This window comes from Eurosta solidaginis, unplaced genomic scaffold (genome assembly GCF_040869045.1).
Source record: "Eurosta solidaginis isolate ZX-2024a unplaced genomic scaffold, ASM4086904v1 ctg00001068.1, whole genome shotgun sequence".
Lineage (NCBI taxonomy): Eukaryota > Metazoa > Arthropoda > Insecta > Diptera > Tephritidae > Eurosta > Eurosta solidaginis.
Genome location: NW_027136915.1, coordinates 38447 through 53264, shown reverse-complemented (window position 1 = coordinate 53264; position 14818 = coordinate 38447). Strand labels below are relative to the sequence as shown.

The window sequence follows — 14818 nt, the reverse complement described above, 5'->3', positions numbered from 1 at the left end:
CTTGTTGAAAGATCCTTCACTAACTCCATCCAAACAGCATTCCCTTTGTACGCTGCTGTATGGTACAAATACGATTAGCTCGAATACGTTGAATTTGGAGGGCTCTTCACGTAACCATGACAACACCACAGTTGAATCGGACCAACAATAATAAGGACAATCGAAAAGCTTAATTTTAGCTATTTCGGCCGCTAGCTGAGCCAGTAAATCAGCAGCACAGAGTTCAAGTTTTGGTACAGTGAGCGTCTTCAACGGTGCAACGCGAGCTTTTGAACATAATAACTGAACTTGAAATTTATCATCAATTATTGAGCGTACGTAAAAGCAAGCGCCGTATGCATCAAGGCTGGCCTCACAAAATGCGTGAATTTCGTGTGCAGTTCCAATGTAGCGTGGGAATGTCAAACAATGAATTTCTGAAAAGGCTGTGCAGAATGTAGACCAAGCTGTATCAAGAAATTGTGGTAGGCTCTCATCCCAATCAAGTTTGTCCCTCCACATTCGCTGCAATATAATTTTCGCTTTGGTCAAGGTCGGGCCAATGAGCCCAAGCGGGTCGTAACAGCGAGCTATGGTGGACAATACAGAACGCTTCGAATGTTTTCCAGGTGTGATTAGGGGAGTGAAAGCAAATAAAAAATTATCCTTGAGCGGATCCCATGCAAGACCCAATGCCTTTGTAATGTTGCTGCTGTCATCGAATTTCAAAAAACTTTCGCGGTCCGCATCAGGAATATCATGCAAAACGTCCGGATTATTAGAACACCACTTACACAAGCGAAAATTGCCTCGAGAGAGGAGATTTGTTGTTTGCTTCCTGATTTCGATAGCTTCTTCTACCGTGTTCCCACCAGATATTAGGTCATCAACGTAGAAGTCCCGCGTAACGATTTGAGCGCCCAGAGGGAATGATGAGGATTCGTCCTCAGCAAGCTGATGCATTGCCCGAATGGCAAGAAAGGCGGCTGGCTTGGTTCCATAAGTAACGGTGTTTAGTTTATAAACGCTAAGCTCACCCCCTGGGGAGTCCCGCCACAGAATGCATTGGAGCAGGTTGTCAGGTGGCGATACCTTGACACAGCGATACATTTTACAGATATCGCCAGTAAGCGCTACAGAAAACGAACGAAATCTAATGAGGATGTTGAATAATTTAGGCTGAATTGTTGGTCCTGCCATAAGGATATCATTCAATGATAAGTCCGAGGTTGTAGCAGCTGAGCCGTCAAATACAACTCTAAGCTTCGTTGTAGACCTATCTTCTTTGAAGACGCAGTGATGTGGAAGAAAGTATTTACACTCATCCACAGCTGCCGTGGGGACTAATGACATGTGCCTCAAAGCGAGGTATTCTTTCATGAAGGCGCGATAGTTTTCCATAACATCAGGGTTCCGAAGTAGTTTGCGTTCAAGAGTTTCAAATCGCCGTTTAGCCTGCATATATGAGTCACCTAAGAACTGCGGATCAAGCTTCGTTGGCAAGCGAACCGAATATTCGCCCGAAGGTAAGCGCGAAAAGTGTTGTGAAAAATCGGACAATCGAGCTCCTTCTTTGTAGTTTTAGATATCGGCTCAGCAATGTATTCTACTTCCCAAAAACAACGTACCAAATCATCCAATCGATTGTTTGGTTCGATGTCGCTAATTTTTTTTTGATTTACGACGAAAGACGAAAGTTTTGAATTATGCTGCGCACCTCCTGACAAAACCCATCCGAAGAGAGTCTTTTGAAGCACTGGCAATCCCGAAGCTAGATGGATTTGCCCAACGCAAAGCAGTTCGAAAAAGAGATTGGCTCCGATGAGCAACTCAATACGCTGCGGTATGTTGAAATTAGGATCAGCCAGTGGAATATTGGTTGGGACGTTCCAGTCCGCAGTATTCAAAGAAAAACTAGGTTGGTTATCTGTAATTGTTTTCACGACAACAGCAGTGATTTGCGTTACGAATTCTGAAGTCCGCGACTTCAGGTCAATATCAACAGAACATCCTTCTGTCAAAAAGTTGGCATCTCCAATGCCCGAAACTGCTGCCGAGCATTTCATTCTACGAAGCTGAAGCTGATTTGCAAGGCGATTGGTAACAAAATTAAGCTGAGAGCCCGAGTCCAAAAGAGCACGACAGGGCACGAAGGTTCCGGCATGATTTTTTACGAGTATGATGGCAGTAGCTAGAAGCACAGCATCAGAACGAGACCTTGCTGGAAGGGCGGGACAAGGACAGAGGAAGTTGCCACCATCGCGTTTGACTGCGAACTGATAGATTGAGAAGCTGGCAATTGATTCGTAGATGTGGGTATGCGATCAAAGTGCAGAAGGGTGTGGTGCCTCGATTGGCAGGTCTTACAAGAACCAGATTTGCAATCTTTCAGTTGGTGGCCTTTCCTAAGACAATTGAGGCAAAGCGCAAGCTTTTTAGCCTCCCTTTGCCGAAGATTTGGCGATAAATTTGTAAAACGTTGACAATGTTGAATTTGATGCTCTGAGCTATCGCAAAACATGCACCTTACTGTCGAAGCATTCGAAACTATAAATGATTTTCTTTGATTTGTACTTACAGGTTTTTCGGTTCGGTTGACTTGACCCTTGTGCATTTGCATCGCATGCTCCACATTCTCTAAGGTTCGACATCGTTTTTCTAAAAATGAAGCCAGCTGGTCCCACGAAGGCAGTTCGTTGCTTGACGAATGTTCTTCCCATTTGGCTTGAGTTACCTTGTCTAGTCTTTACAATATTAGATGTACGATGACGCAATCTGCTATTTGCTCCCGTGATCCAAGTGTTTGTAACGCTCGTATATGTGATGTGACCTTGTCCGTTAGCTCACGCAACTTATTTACCTCTACCTTGTCCAGCCCGAATATCTCTCTGATGTGTGCCTGAAATATAAGTCTTTTATTATCAAAACGTTTACGTAGTAAATCTAATGCAATTTTGTAATTGGCTTCATTTATTTCCAGTGATCTGATGGTGTCTAACGCTGCACCACTCAGACAGGAACGCAAGTGCTGCAACTTGTCAACTTGTGTGAGGTCAGCATCCTTGTCAATAACAGAAGTGAACATAGAAAAGAAATTGGTCCACTCGGTGTAGACCCCACTGAATTTTGGCAATGTGAGCAAAGGTAACCGAGAGCGATTTGCATTTACGATAATTGACTGCGAATCGTTGGTATTCATCTTGAGTGTTGAACAATGTTGAGATACGCTACGCTTACTAATTTCTCGTTGTAAAGTTGCTTTGAGGTTTACTAGCTTATCATCAAACTTGTATGGTAAATCACTGTTCAAGCTTTCGACATCTAGTTCCTCAAGACTATTATGCGCTGCTGAGAATGTTGACTTTAATTCGCCCAATGATTCGATCATTGCCGATAGTGCATATTCATCCATGTTTTGCAGCTTATCACTGTTAATATCTGCCTCTATACGCAAGAGACGATTAAAAATAGCCATAGTTTTTAATTTTAAGAAGGTAACTCGATCAGGAGATACCGCTGCAGGATCTCCCCCATTGGAAGAATCACCAGCCATTTTTATGCTTCTGAGTAGAGAAAATGACTTGCGCAAAAAATTTACGAATTGAAAAACAAAATGCAAGCCGATGTTGTTTTTGGTAGCAGTACTATTCAAGTATGTATATGATTTGCGAGAAAGAAAAACGTATGTATATAAATTCGATTTGTAGTTATGTACGACACAGGCTGGTTATTTACTGGAAGTTACAGTTCTAACAGTTAAATGCCATGCTACAAAAAACTCCAAATATGCATGTGCACGAGAAATATTCGCCAGAACCAAAAAATGAAATAACTTTATCACGTCGGGGTCACCAAATAATGTTGAGCTGCAAGCCTTTTTTCAGCTTATGGATTCCGATGATATGAATGTGTGCTTGTTGGGTTGCACGCTCACACTCCAAAATGCATCCAAAAAAACAAAAAACGCAAACCTTTGATGTTTAGCAAATCCAAATGAACAAAAACCAAATGAACTTTTTAATATTTGAACACTGCATGTATTTACAGACTTTATTATAGTTTAAATAAATGTATATGAGATTTTGGTTTCACAAAAAATGATTAGCCGCGAGATATTATATAAACCAAAAAATTGTGCTTGCTAGTGTCACGAAAAAGGAAAAACGAATAGCTCTCGCTCGCCCATATGTTTTTCTTGACAACTGTCAACACACACTCATTCGAAGGTGTGTTCCCTTAGGTGTCAGCTGCTGCTCCGAACAAACACCTTTCGTTTAATACCCATATTGTACAAAAGCATTCTAGAGTCAACCCTGGTCCACCTTTATAACGATATTCCGAAATGGCGTCCATCTATAGAACTAAGGCCCACTCCTTTTTAAAATACTCATTAACACTTTACATTTGATACCCATATCGTACAAACAAATTCTAGAGTCACCCCTGGTCCACCTTTATGGCTATATCTCGAAAAGGCGTCCACCTATAGAACTAAGGCCCACGCCCTTTTAAAATACCCATTAACACCTTTCATTTTATACCCATAACGTACAAACAAATTCTAAAGACACCCCTGGTCCACCTTTATGGCGATATCTCGAAAAGGCGTCCACCCATAGAACTTAGGCCCACTCCCTTTTAAAATACTCATTAACACCTTTCATTTGATACCCATATCGTACAAACAAATTCTAGAGTCAGCCCTGGTCCACCGTTATGGCGGTATCCCTAAATGGCGTCCATCTATAGAACTGTGGCCCACTCCCTCTTAAAATACTCTTCAATACCTTCCATTTGATACACATGTCATACAAACACATTCCAGGGTTACCCTATGTTCATTTTACTACGAGTTGATTTTTCCTTATTTTGTCTCCATAGCTCTCAACTGTGTATGTAATGTTTAGTTACACCCGAACTTAGCCTTCCTTACTTGTTTTTCGTAATTTTCGATATCGAAAAAGTGGGCGTGGTCATAGTCGAATTTCCGACATTTTTTGTACCAATACAAAGTGAGTTCAGATAAGTACGTGAACTGAGTTTAGTAAAGATATATCGATTTTTGCTCAAGTTATCGTGTTAACGGCCGAGCGGAAGGACAGACGGCCGACTGTGTATAAAAACTGGGCGTGGCTTCAACCGATTTCGCCCTTTTCACAGAAAACAGTTACCGTCCTAGAATCTAAGCCCCTGCCAAATTTCACAAGGATTGGTAAATGTTTGTTCGACTCTTTTATTTTTGTATTTTTTTGCACCATATCATTACTGGAGTTGAATGTTGACATAATTTACTTATGTACTGTAAAGATACTAAATTTTTTTTAAGTGGGCGTGGTCGTTTTACGATTTTGCTAATTTTTATTAATCATACATATAGTAATAGGAGTAACGTTTCTGCCAAATTTCATCATGATATTTCAACGACTGCGAAATTACAGCTTGCAAAACTTTTAAATTACCTTCTTTTAAAAGTAGGCGGTGCCACGCCCATTGTCCAAAATTTTACTACTTTTCTATTCTCCATCATAAGTTCAACTCACCTACCAAGTTTCATTGCTTTATCCGTCTTTGGTAATGAATTATCGCACTTTTTCGGTTTTTCGAAATTTTCGATATTGAAAAAGTGGTCGTGGTTATAGTCCGATATCGTCAATTTTAAGTAACGATCTGAAATGAGTGCCTAGGAACCTACATACCAAATTTCATCAAGATACTTCAAAATTTACTCAAGTTATCGGTTTAACGGGCAGACGGACGGACAGACGGACGGACATGTCTCAATCAAATTTTATCTCAATACTGATGATTTTGATGTATGGAAGTCTATATCTATATCGATTCCTTTATACCTGTACAACCAACCGTTATCCAATCAAAGTTAATATACTCTGTGAGCTCTGCTCAACTGAGTATAAAAAATCTGCAAACCAATTGGCCACCTTAAATGAGGTGCTAGCAAACTGCTTATTGTAAAATACAGCCGAAGAGTTCGACTTTTTAGACTTAATAAACTGCCAGAAGGCTTTTGGATTTGATTTAATATTCTTCTCCATTCCAAGAATATAGTTCTGTACAAAAATGTATCTAAACAATAGAAATCTTTGGAGTATTGTTGATATTTGAAAAAATAGGTTTGATTACCAGATAATTTAAATTTCTTAAAGAATTTTTTCTTAGGTTCTTTAACTTTTTCAAGTTAATATAATACCACGGAAGTTTGTAAGGCCTTTTCTTTACAGCCGGAATATTTTTTAAAACAAAGTCGGACATTATAGTTTTAAAAGTATGATAGCAACTAGAAGCATCAGGGCAAGATGATAGAATATCCCAGTCGTAATCCATTAAAGAAGCGTCGATTTTGTCATAATCGCAAGCTGCGAAATTAAAAGATACTTTTTCTTCAGGAACCCATGACGAGAATTCATAAAATTTAAAAGTAACGATCAAAGGCACATGGTGCTTATCGCAAGATGATATTGGAGAAAGGCATTCAGCTATATTGAATATCAATTTATCACTAATAAAAATTAGATCTAGAGTTTTATCCAACTTGTTTACAAAACTATTGACTTGTACCAAATTCAGACTTAAAAGACTATCAATGAAATAAGATTCATGACCAGAGTTAACGTTCAATGGTGCAAGACCTGATCTTGAAAAGCCACCAGACCAACTAACATTACGTAGGTTAAAGTCACCCAAGATTAGGGCCGTAGCTAGACTTAAATTTAAGGTAGGGCAGCGTTGGTTTAAGGTAGGGCGGAAGTAAATGATATCGAGGCACGGCTTCCAAAATCAATCAGCATGTGTATCACTTATCTCTAGGTCAGTGACATACATTTAATACCTATTTGTTTACACATAATTATTGTGACAGTACATAAGCAATACTCATTGAGAATAAGCCAACAAGATGGTTGAGTTTCCAGACTTAAATGTGGAGATCCACGTCTAAGCTCGAGTGAGTGCTGTCGGGCGATACGAGTAAATAGATACGACCAAAAGTACCATTCTTCTAATAAACATAGTAAAAGCATTCAAAACAGCTGAATCCTGCGGTTCGCCATGTTATTAAAAATGCGAAGAACTTCGTTCATATCAACCGATTTTGTTCTCTTTTTCTCAAAGGCGAGAAATATCATACCAGCCATTCTCTCGTGACCCATTCACAGCCTTTGAGGCCTATTGATTGCAGTTAGTGTTGAAAAGGTTGATTCGCACACTGCAATACTACATCCTATGGTGGCTACAGATGCAAAAAGTTCATATGTGTCTTTAAACGCCCCTCGTTGCCTGTACAAAACTTGCAGTGTATCTTCCATTTTATCTTCGTTACGACTCAAGTAAGCCTTAACCACACTAGCCTCTTCCCTTGATGGAATTTTTAGACCTGAAAACTTATTCAAAATTGAAAAAAGACGAATTATCTTGATAATGAAATATTTTGAAACTTACCCAAATTTTTCAGTGGCTCCATTTTATCTATATCCAACTAATCGAGACTTGCAATCGAACTGATTAGATCATCATTGTACGAAAACCTTCGTAATTTAAAAATTAGTATGTCCCAAGTTTCGAAATACTCAGACTTAAATGGCTCGTCGTTCTCTTCTACATTTTCTCTGGTGGTGAAAGAGGAGGGGTCGTAATGAAATAGTCATCCATCCGATTCGGTTATCTTAAATGCCTCTGTGCCCTAATTTCTGATTGCCGGAGTCGTTGCTTGTTAAAGACTTAGCTTCTTCCAAAATGTATAATAAATACATTTGATTTGATCTCAGTTTTCTTATTTCACTTTCAATCCAGCGCTCCGTGCTTGCAAAGCTGCGTCTGCAGGTTGTAGCGTGGATAAGATTTTTCTGAATTCTCCATCGAGTAAAATGTTTTAGATTAGCACATAGCCTTAGAAATAAATTCCGCGATTTTGGTGTTGTTCGCTCACAGTGAGATTAGTTTTTGTCAGAAAAGTGCCGAATGAATCATGCCTTTAACCAAACAACAAAAATTCGATGGTCTGATTACCATACACTGCAACCACAATAATTTTTTATCTCAAACTATGAAAAAAAATTTTATTATAATAATTCATCTCACTTGTTGGCCTTTTTAAGGTAGGGCATTCTAATTTTAAGGTAGATCATTGCCCCACAATGGCCTCCCCTAGCTACGGGCCTACCCAAGATACATATTTGATTATCACTTAACTTATTTACGACTATAGATGCAATATTGTCAGCATGTAGACGATAGACAAAATCTCCACTATTTGGCGGAATATATGAAACCGCAAAAAATAATGATCCATGTGTTGATGTACTCTTTACAGAAACGCACGATTGATAAATTAGAGAATCATCATTCTCAAATGATACTAAATAAGCTTGCTATTTACGTTGAACCGCGATGAGGACACCACCACCTCTTGCTAAACCCGCTTTTGTCATATCTGTATCCTTACGATAAACATTATATAGGTTGGCATCAAAAAATTCCTCATCAAAACAATTTGAATTAAGCCAGGTCTCAACAAAGATAAATACGTCATAATCAAGACGCGAGCTAACAGCGCGAACATTTACTGATTTCGTTTGCATACCGGATACATTTTGAAAGTAAACATTCAATCCATTAAAATTCCCGGTAGTTACTTGGGATTTTGTTGTTGGGTGTAGGGTGTACCTTTACATTTGCGGGCCAAAGATCAGCCGAAAACAATTTATAAAAAAATTAAATAGCAACACCTAGCTTAAAATTAGATTTTCTACCGATATTAGGTGGTGTATTTTGCTTAACTAATGCATAGCACATAATATGTTTCTTCTCAATAGCTGCATTTTTGACGATATAGTCAATAATATTGTCGGCAGAAACAGAAGGCAAAAACGAGGATGGATGTAACCATTTCATACGGCCAGCCACCTCCAAATCAGTATTTGAATTCAAACCAGCAATACTTAATTGCTTACGATTGGGTGGTAATCATTTGCTTTTTGGTAATTTTTTATTCTTTGTATTCAATACCTTCGTCCACTCACCGTTTACATACGAAGATTCATCAACAGTTGAGCGCGACGGCGTTCGACCAGCAACAGTAGCAGATGATGTATGAGGATTTTCAGCATTAGCACGAATTGAAGGCGAAGAAATATCCAAAAGACCATTCGTATTAGCAACAACTTTTATCGACTTATTGGAACCAACAATAGCAGCTGGCTTAGCAGAGAGAGAGGGCGGCAGCACAGCAGCAGTAGCAGTGGGAAAACGCAAAGAAATACCAGCATCAGTATCAATACTCACAGTGAGATCGTCCGAATTGTGATAATCACCCAAGTTGGTAACTGCCGAGAGCACATTGGTAGGCGCAGCCGAACCATTATTTGCAAGAACAGTAGACGTTTTTGTTGTATAGTATATATTGTGACGAATATTAGTGACACTAAGTGATACTCACATCACTAGTCTGATGCTAAGTAAATGAAGTCACAACAACAATAAAGCAGACAGTCACTTGTATCTACATAAACGAATGAATCAATATGTCTACACATATGTAAATACCCGAAGCGGAGAAGCAACGCAAAACCACATGCATATATCTGAGATACTCCCGAAAGTATGCAATGAGAGAAGCTATAAAATCGTGCATCTGTAGTTACAGCTGAGTAATTTTATAGCTGATAACTAACTAGTAAGTTCTGGAAATAGAAGCGCATAGAAATATGTCAACGAGGAAGCCGCACAGTATAAAAGCAGCGACAGTGGAGGCGCGGCAATCAGTTTGATTTAAGCAAGCTATTAGTTGTGACGTATCAGTGTTATTGTGTGTTATTTACTTTAATAAAGGCCATTTTGCATTATTGAATATTAGATATATTTTTTATTTATTTATTTATTCAACAGTTTAGCGATACGAACGTTAGCAGAAGGTTGTAAATAAGAAGAATTTCAGAAAATTCGTTCCAATTAGTGTCAGAGGAGGAATTGTTGAATAAATTCCGAAGACTTCGAATACAACTTGGAAATGGCAAAGTTAAGTGAATTAAAGATACAGCAACTTAAAAAAAAGTTGGAAGCCCGTGGATTGAATACAACCGGCAATAAGATCGAACTTCAAGCACGGCGACGAGACGCTATGGAGTCGGAAGGAATTAATGTGGACGATGATGTCTTCCATCTTGATGGGGACGAGACAACAACAAAAATTGAAGAGAAGAACGGAAGTACGAGTCCAGTCGTAAGCGGCGAGAATAATGCGATATTGGCTATGTTATCACAGATATCGGTAAAAATGGAAACCCAGGAAACACGCATAACAGAAATTTCATCACAAATATCCACAAATATGTCAGCACAGCTCGAAGTACAAAAGACAAATATAACATCTCGAATCGCAGGAGACACGCATAACATCAAAGAAGATGGAAACTCAACTGGAAGAACAGAAGACAAATATGACATCTCAGTTGGCTGAACAGTTGAAAGCACAAGCATATCCTCGCAGCTGGAGGCGCAGTAGATAAGGGTATCATCGAAGCTGGAGGCACAAGATACAAAACTATTGCAGTTTGAGAAAAAATTCGAGGCAAAAGTGGATGCTTTGACAGGTCGTATACAGGAATTGCAATTTAATCGCCCGGCTGTTTCAGCGAGTAATCCAAAGTTAAAAACACCATCCTTTAAGTTAAGCTACAATTTGATAAGACCGCAACAGTGGACAACTGGAATGCTGAAGATAACGTTGCTGCACTGTTCATGGCATTGAAAGGGCCTGTAGCTGAGATTTTACAAACCATTCCAGAGGGCGAACGAAACTGTTATGAAGCATTGATGGCCGCTGTAGAACGACGGTGGAAACGAGACGTCGCTAAATTACTTTGCATCTGCATTGGTGTTACTTTTGTAATATCCAAATAATTACTACTATCGTAAGCAGAAAAGCTAACGGTGGACTATGGTTATCATGCATTTGCTCCAATGTTATTTCTGGCAGACGCGCATCAAACATAATAAATAATGTACGCACAGCCAAATGGATTATATCTGGTACCTTGCCAATTTCTTGCAATTTCAATTCTGCTGGTGAAACATCTTCAAAAACACTAGCAAATATTTTCCGTATATGTGTTTACGCAATTGTACAACATCATTTCGTATATTATCGATTTCTTGTATAAACGTGGTGTGCATACTGTTTTAATTACTTGGTCTATTTCATATTTTACAAGTGGACCAAATAATGGTGTATAACTTTCTTCTTGATAAACACCATCCCATTCACCTTTACCGTACCTGAATTATACTGCATGTTTTCGCGGTGAACCGATGGCAAGTTGGCAAATATACGCCTGTTCTGCCTGACATAACATATTAGGAAGCTTAGGCTGATTGAAGACCTTCACCAAGCGATGCAACATTATCACGTTTCTGAATGACGTAAAATCTAAAAGTTCAAAACGTGGCAATATGTACACAAATACTTGCGAATATATAACTAAATTCTCAGCTATGAATGTACTAAATCGCTGACTTACTGCCACTTCACTGCCGCTGTCGCTAGGATTCATATTCTTAGATCCTTTAGGAGTTGCGCTATTATTTTTTTATTTTTATTCATCGAACACATAACGCCAAGGCTGTATATATTTTAGCCGAAGTTCTAACACAACTGAAAGTGAGCTATCCAGTGGCCATCGTCCAATAATACTTTTAGAAATGGATAAATACGGGCTTTTATCATTGGATGGGCTAACTTTCGTAGGATGGCCATGGGTGTACGATCCATGTGCATTGAGTTGGCAAAGCCTTGTACATGATTAACGAGTATGCTCACGACACGTATAAATTCTCTGTTAGGTAGATCCCTTGCCTCATCAGTGTCATAGCGTAGCCAAGTATCTACAAGAAAAAATGTAATACTGATTTCGTGCGCCAGCAATGTCGCGGCGGCTCACAACTACGAGCGCCTCAACCGATTTACAAATATTTGTCGGGTATATGATCGCAAAAAAAAATACGATCGCATCTGGATTGTCGGGTACGAATGTGCAAAGGTTTTCAGCCGTCAGGAAAAAGTAGACAGTTGTGGTACATTCATTGTATACGTGCGTGCGTACGCGCGTTCAATATGAGCGGGGTGACTTGTCGCCGAAAGAGATCAATGTTGACGAGATCAGCATAGAAGAGTGAGTATTGGCCTCATTGTAGCATTACACTGACTTTGTTAGGCAAGAGCTTTAAATTAAAATCAAATTTAATTGCTTCATTAAGTAGTCGATAGCATAGGCGCAGCATTGGCCCCACAAAAAAAAAAAATTATAAATAAATTCGTGTAATATATCGAAGCACATTGGTGAATTTTCTGTTATAGTGGCACGCAGACCCCAACCAAGTCCACCACTTCCAATGCCAAACACGGACTGGATAATTACCGGTAATATATATTGTAGTTCACGCAAGCTACAGCGTTCAAACAATTGTGTCAATTGCACACATCGGTCCGTTATGGGATTATTTAATAACTTCAATATACGATTACTAAGATTTTCATTATAAAACGCCATGATTTTTGTCCCTTTGCTATATATTTTCCACTGGTTCATTAATTTTTACCAAAATAGTCGGTTTGTTTGCTACAAAACGGTGGTAAGCTTCGACAGTGATGTTAATGCCTCAACCAGATTTGTAAATGAGTATATCTGAAAGTAAAAGAAGCAAAATTAATTAATAAAAGACAACCTAATCTGCAACAAGTATACTCACCACCGCGTTCTTTAAATGAATAACTTTTTGCCATTCAGGAAATTGAAAAGCGTAGCAAATGTCAAATTTCTGCACTCCATTTCTGACTGTCAGTGCACTGCGTTACCGACATTGGTGGGTCTTATGCGCTGCTGCACGCCACATATGTCGCGCATTACATATCTCGATCAATCATTCATTTGGTCGAGATTTAAAATAATTAATTCTACGAGTCTCAACATTATCGACAAAACACGTCAAAAATAATGTTGAATGGTGGGAATGCAACTCTGTTATACCTTTTCAGTCAGTTTTCGAACCGTTCCGTGTGGTGGCAGGACACTTGTTGTGAAAATAAATTTCACATCAAAAATAAAATTTAGAAATACGTCAGCGACATCTACCGACAAAAGTCCAATTATGACCGTACTAAAATACTAAAGCACCATCCAGAGTGAATGCATAAGTGCTAAAATCATTTTTTTCGTTCTTTGCGCACATAAGCATTTACTTATGGCCTTTAGTCTTTTATTTCAATTAAAATTTCCTGCTTTCTTTTGCGAAAAATACAGGGGATATCTTTGTTTTTACCCCATCCGAACACCATTGGCTACCAAACAAGCCCAATACGATCATAACAATAAACGCTCCCACTTCCAGAAATTACTGGATTCACGCTGAAACGCTCTAAAACGGAGGCACGCGCCAATGCGTTCACTGTTGCTTGCCGTTTGTGCAACAACACGTAGTGAGACTGTGCCTGATATGCCGGAGTATGTCGACCGAAGCGCGTATACGCTAAACCGCCTTGAAATATGCCCCAGCCAGGATCGATGCCGACGGTGTAATGAGCAACACCATACTACGCTCCATATCGACGACGACCAGCCGCTGCCAACGCAAGGTAATAACGACGGCGATGACGCGAGCTCGGAGGGAGTACTCTCCATCCACGTTACTGAGCAACACAAGTCATGGGCAAGGAAGGTAGAAGAAGCAGAGGAAGAAGAGAGGCTCGCCAACCAAGCAAAGGTAAAACCCGCGCCACAACAGGGCGGCTCGGAGACGCAGCGATTCCGACCACCACTACGCCAGGAGAGACCTGAGTTCCGCTCGATTATGCACGGCACCTTGGTGCGCCCACAAGTCGGGGATGGCGCGGAGACACGTCCTTTCCGCCCATCGCACCGCCCTACTGCGAATCCAAAACTAACATTTGCTGAAACGGTATTGCATGCACTGACTCAGGAAACAGCGTCACTTTTGAGTAAGCCCGCATACAAAGCTCATCGCGTGGAAGTGGAAAGGCCAGATTAGGTAGTCACAGTTTTGGAAGCACTGAAGGGATTACAACAAAAAATGTCGTAGTTATGAAGTGTTTCAAGTGCAGTACCCGAAGTCCATTGCACGTCATTACAGCACCGGTCAGGGTATGGCTGGTCGTAAACGCAAAGCTCAGAACTTGCCCCAGTTATTGAATGTCGTGTGATACCTATATCGCAAACTGGCAGGAAATCGTACAGTCCTACCGTCAAAGGAAATGCGGATGGCAAGGAGCGTATACTGACTGTAGATACGGGCGCATCTCATTCTTTAATCCGATCTGATTTGGTCAACAGAAGAGTAAAGCCATTACCTGGATCAAGGCTGCGTACGGTCACTGGCGAGTATAACCAAGTCCTGGGAGAAGTGATCTGTGAAGTCTTAATTGGGAAGGTCATAGTTCTACACAAATTCGTTGTAGCGGAGATTATTGATGAAGTTATATTGGGAGTGGACTTCTTAGTTGACCATGACATCAGGATCGACATGCAGAGAAGGATTATGCATTATAAGAACCAGGATATACCACTTAACTTCAGTTTGGAGAAAGGGTTCAGTAGTAATCGAGTACTGGTGGAGAAGACTCAACAAAAACCACGAAAGTCAAAGGCAATGGTTGATGGATCAAATGGGCGACATAAAGCGAAATCAAAAGTACCTGCGAGAGAAACACTCGCATTGACAAAACCAAATGGAAGCACAAAAACGAAGGGACGAATTTCCCAGAAAGAATGCGGGGGTAGTTTCAAGCAGGGGCGCACTACTGTTGTGAAACGTG

The 14818-nt window shown here is 39.9% G+C and overlaps 1 pseudogene; it reads right to left on the bottom strand.

Annotated features, from left to right (window-relative positions):
• Nucleotides 1-7145: 7145 nt before the first annotated feature.
• On the bottom strand, nt 7146-12539 carry LOC137235775 (sphingomyelin phosphodiesterase 4-like; annotated as a pseudogene).
• Nucleotides 12540-14818: the final 2279 nt, after the last annotated feature.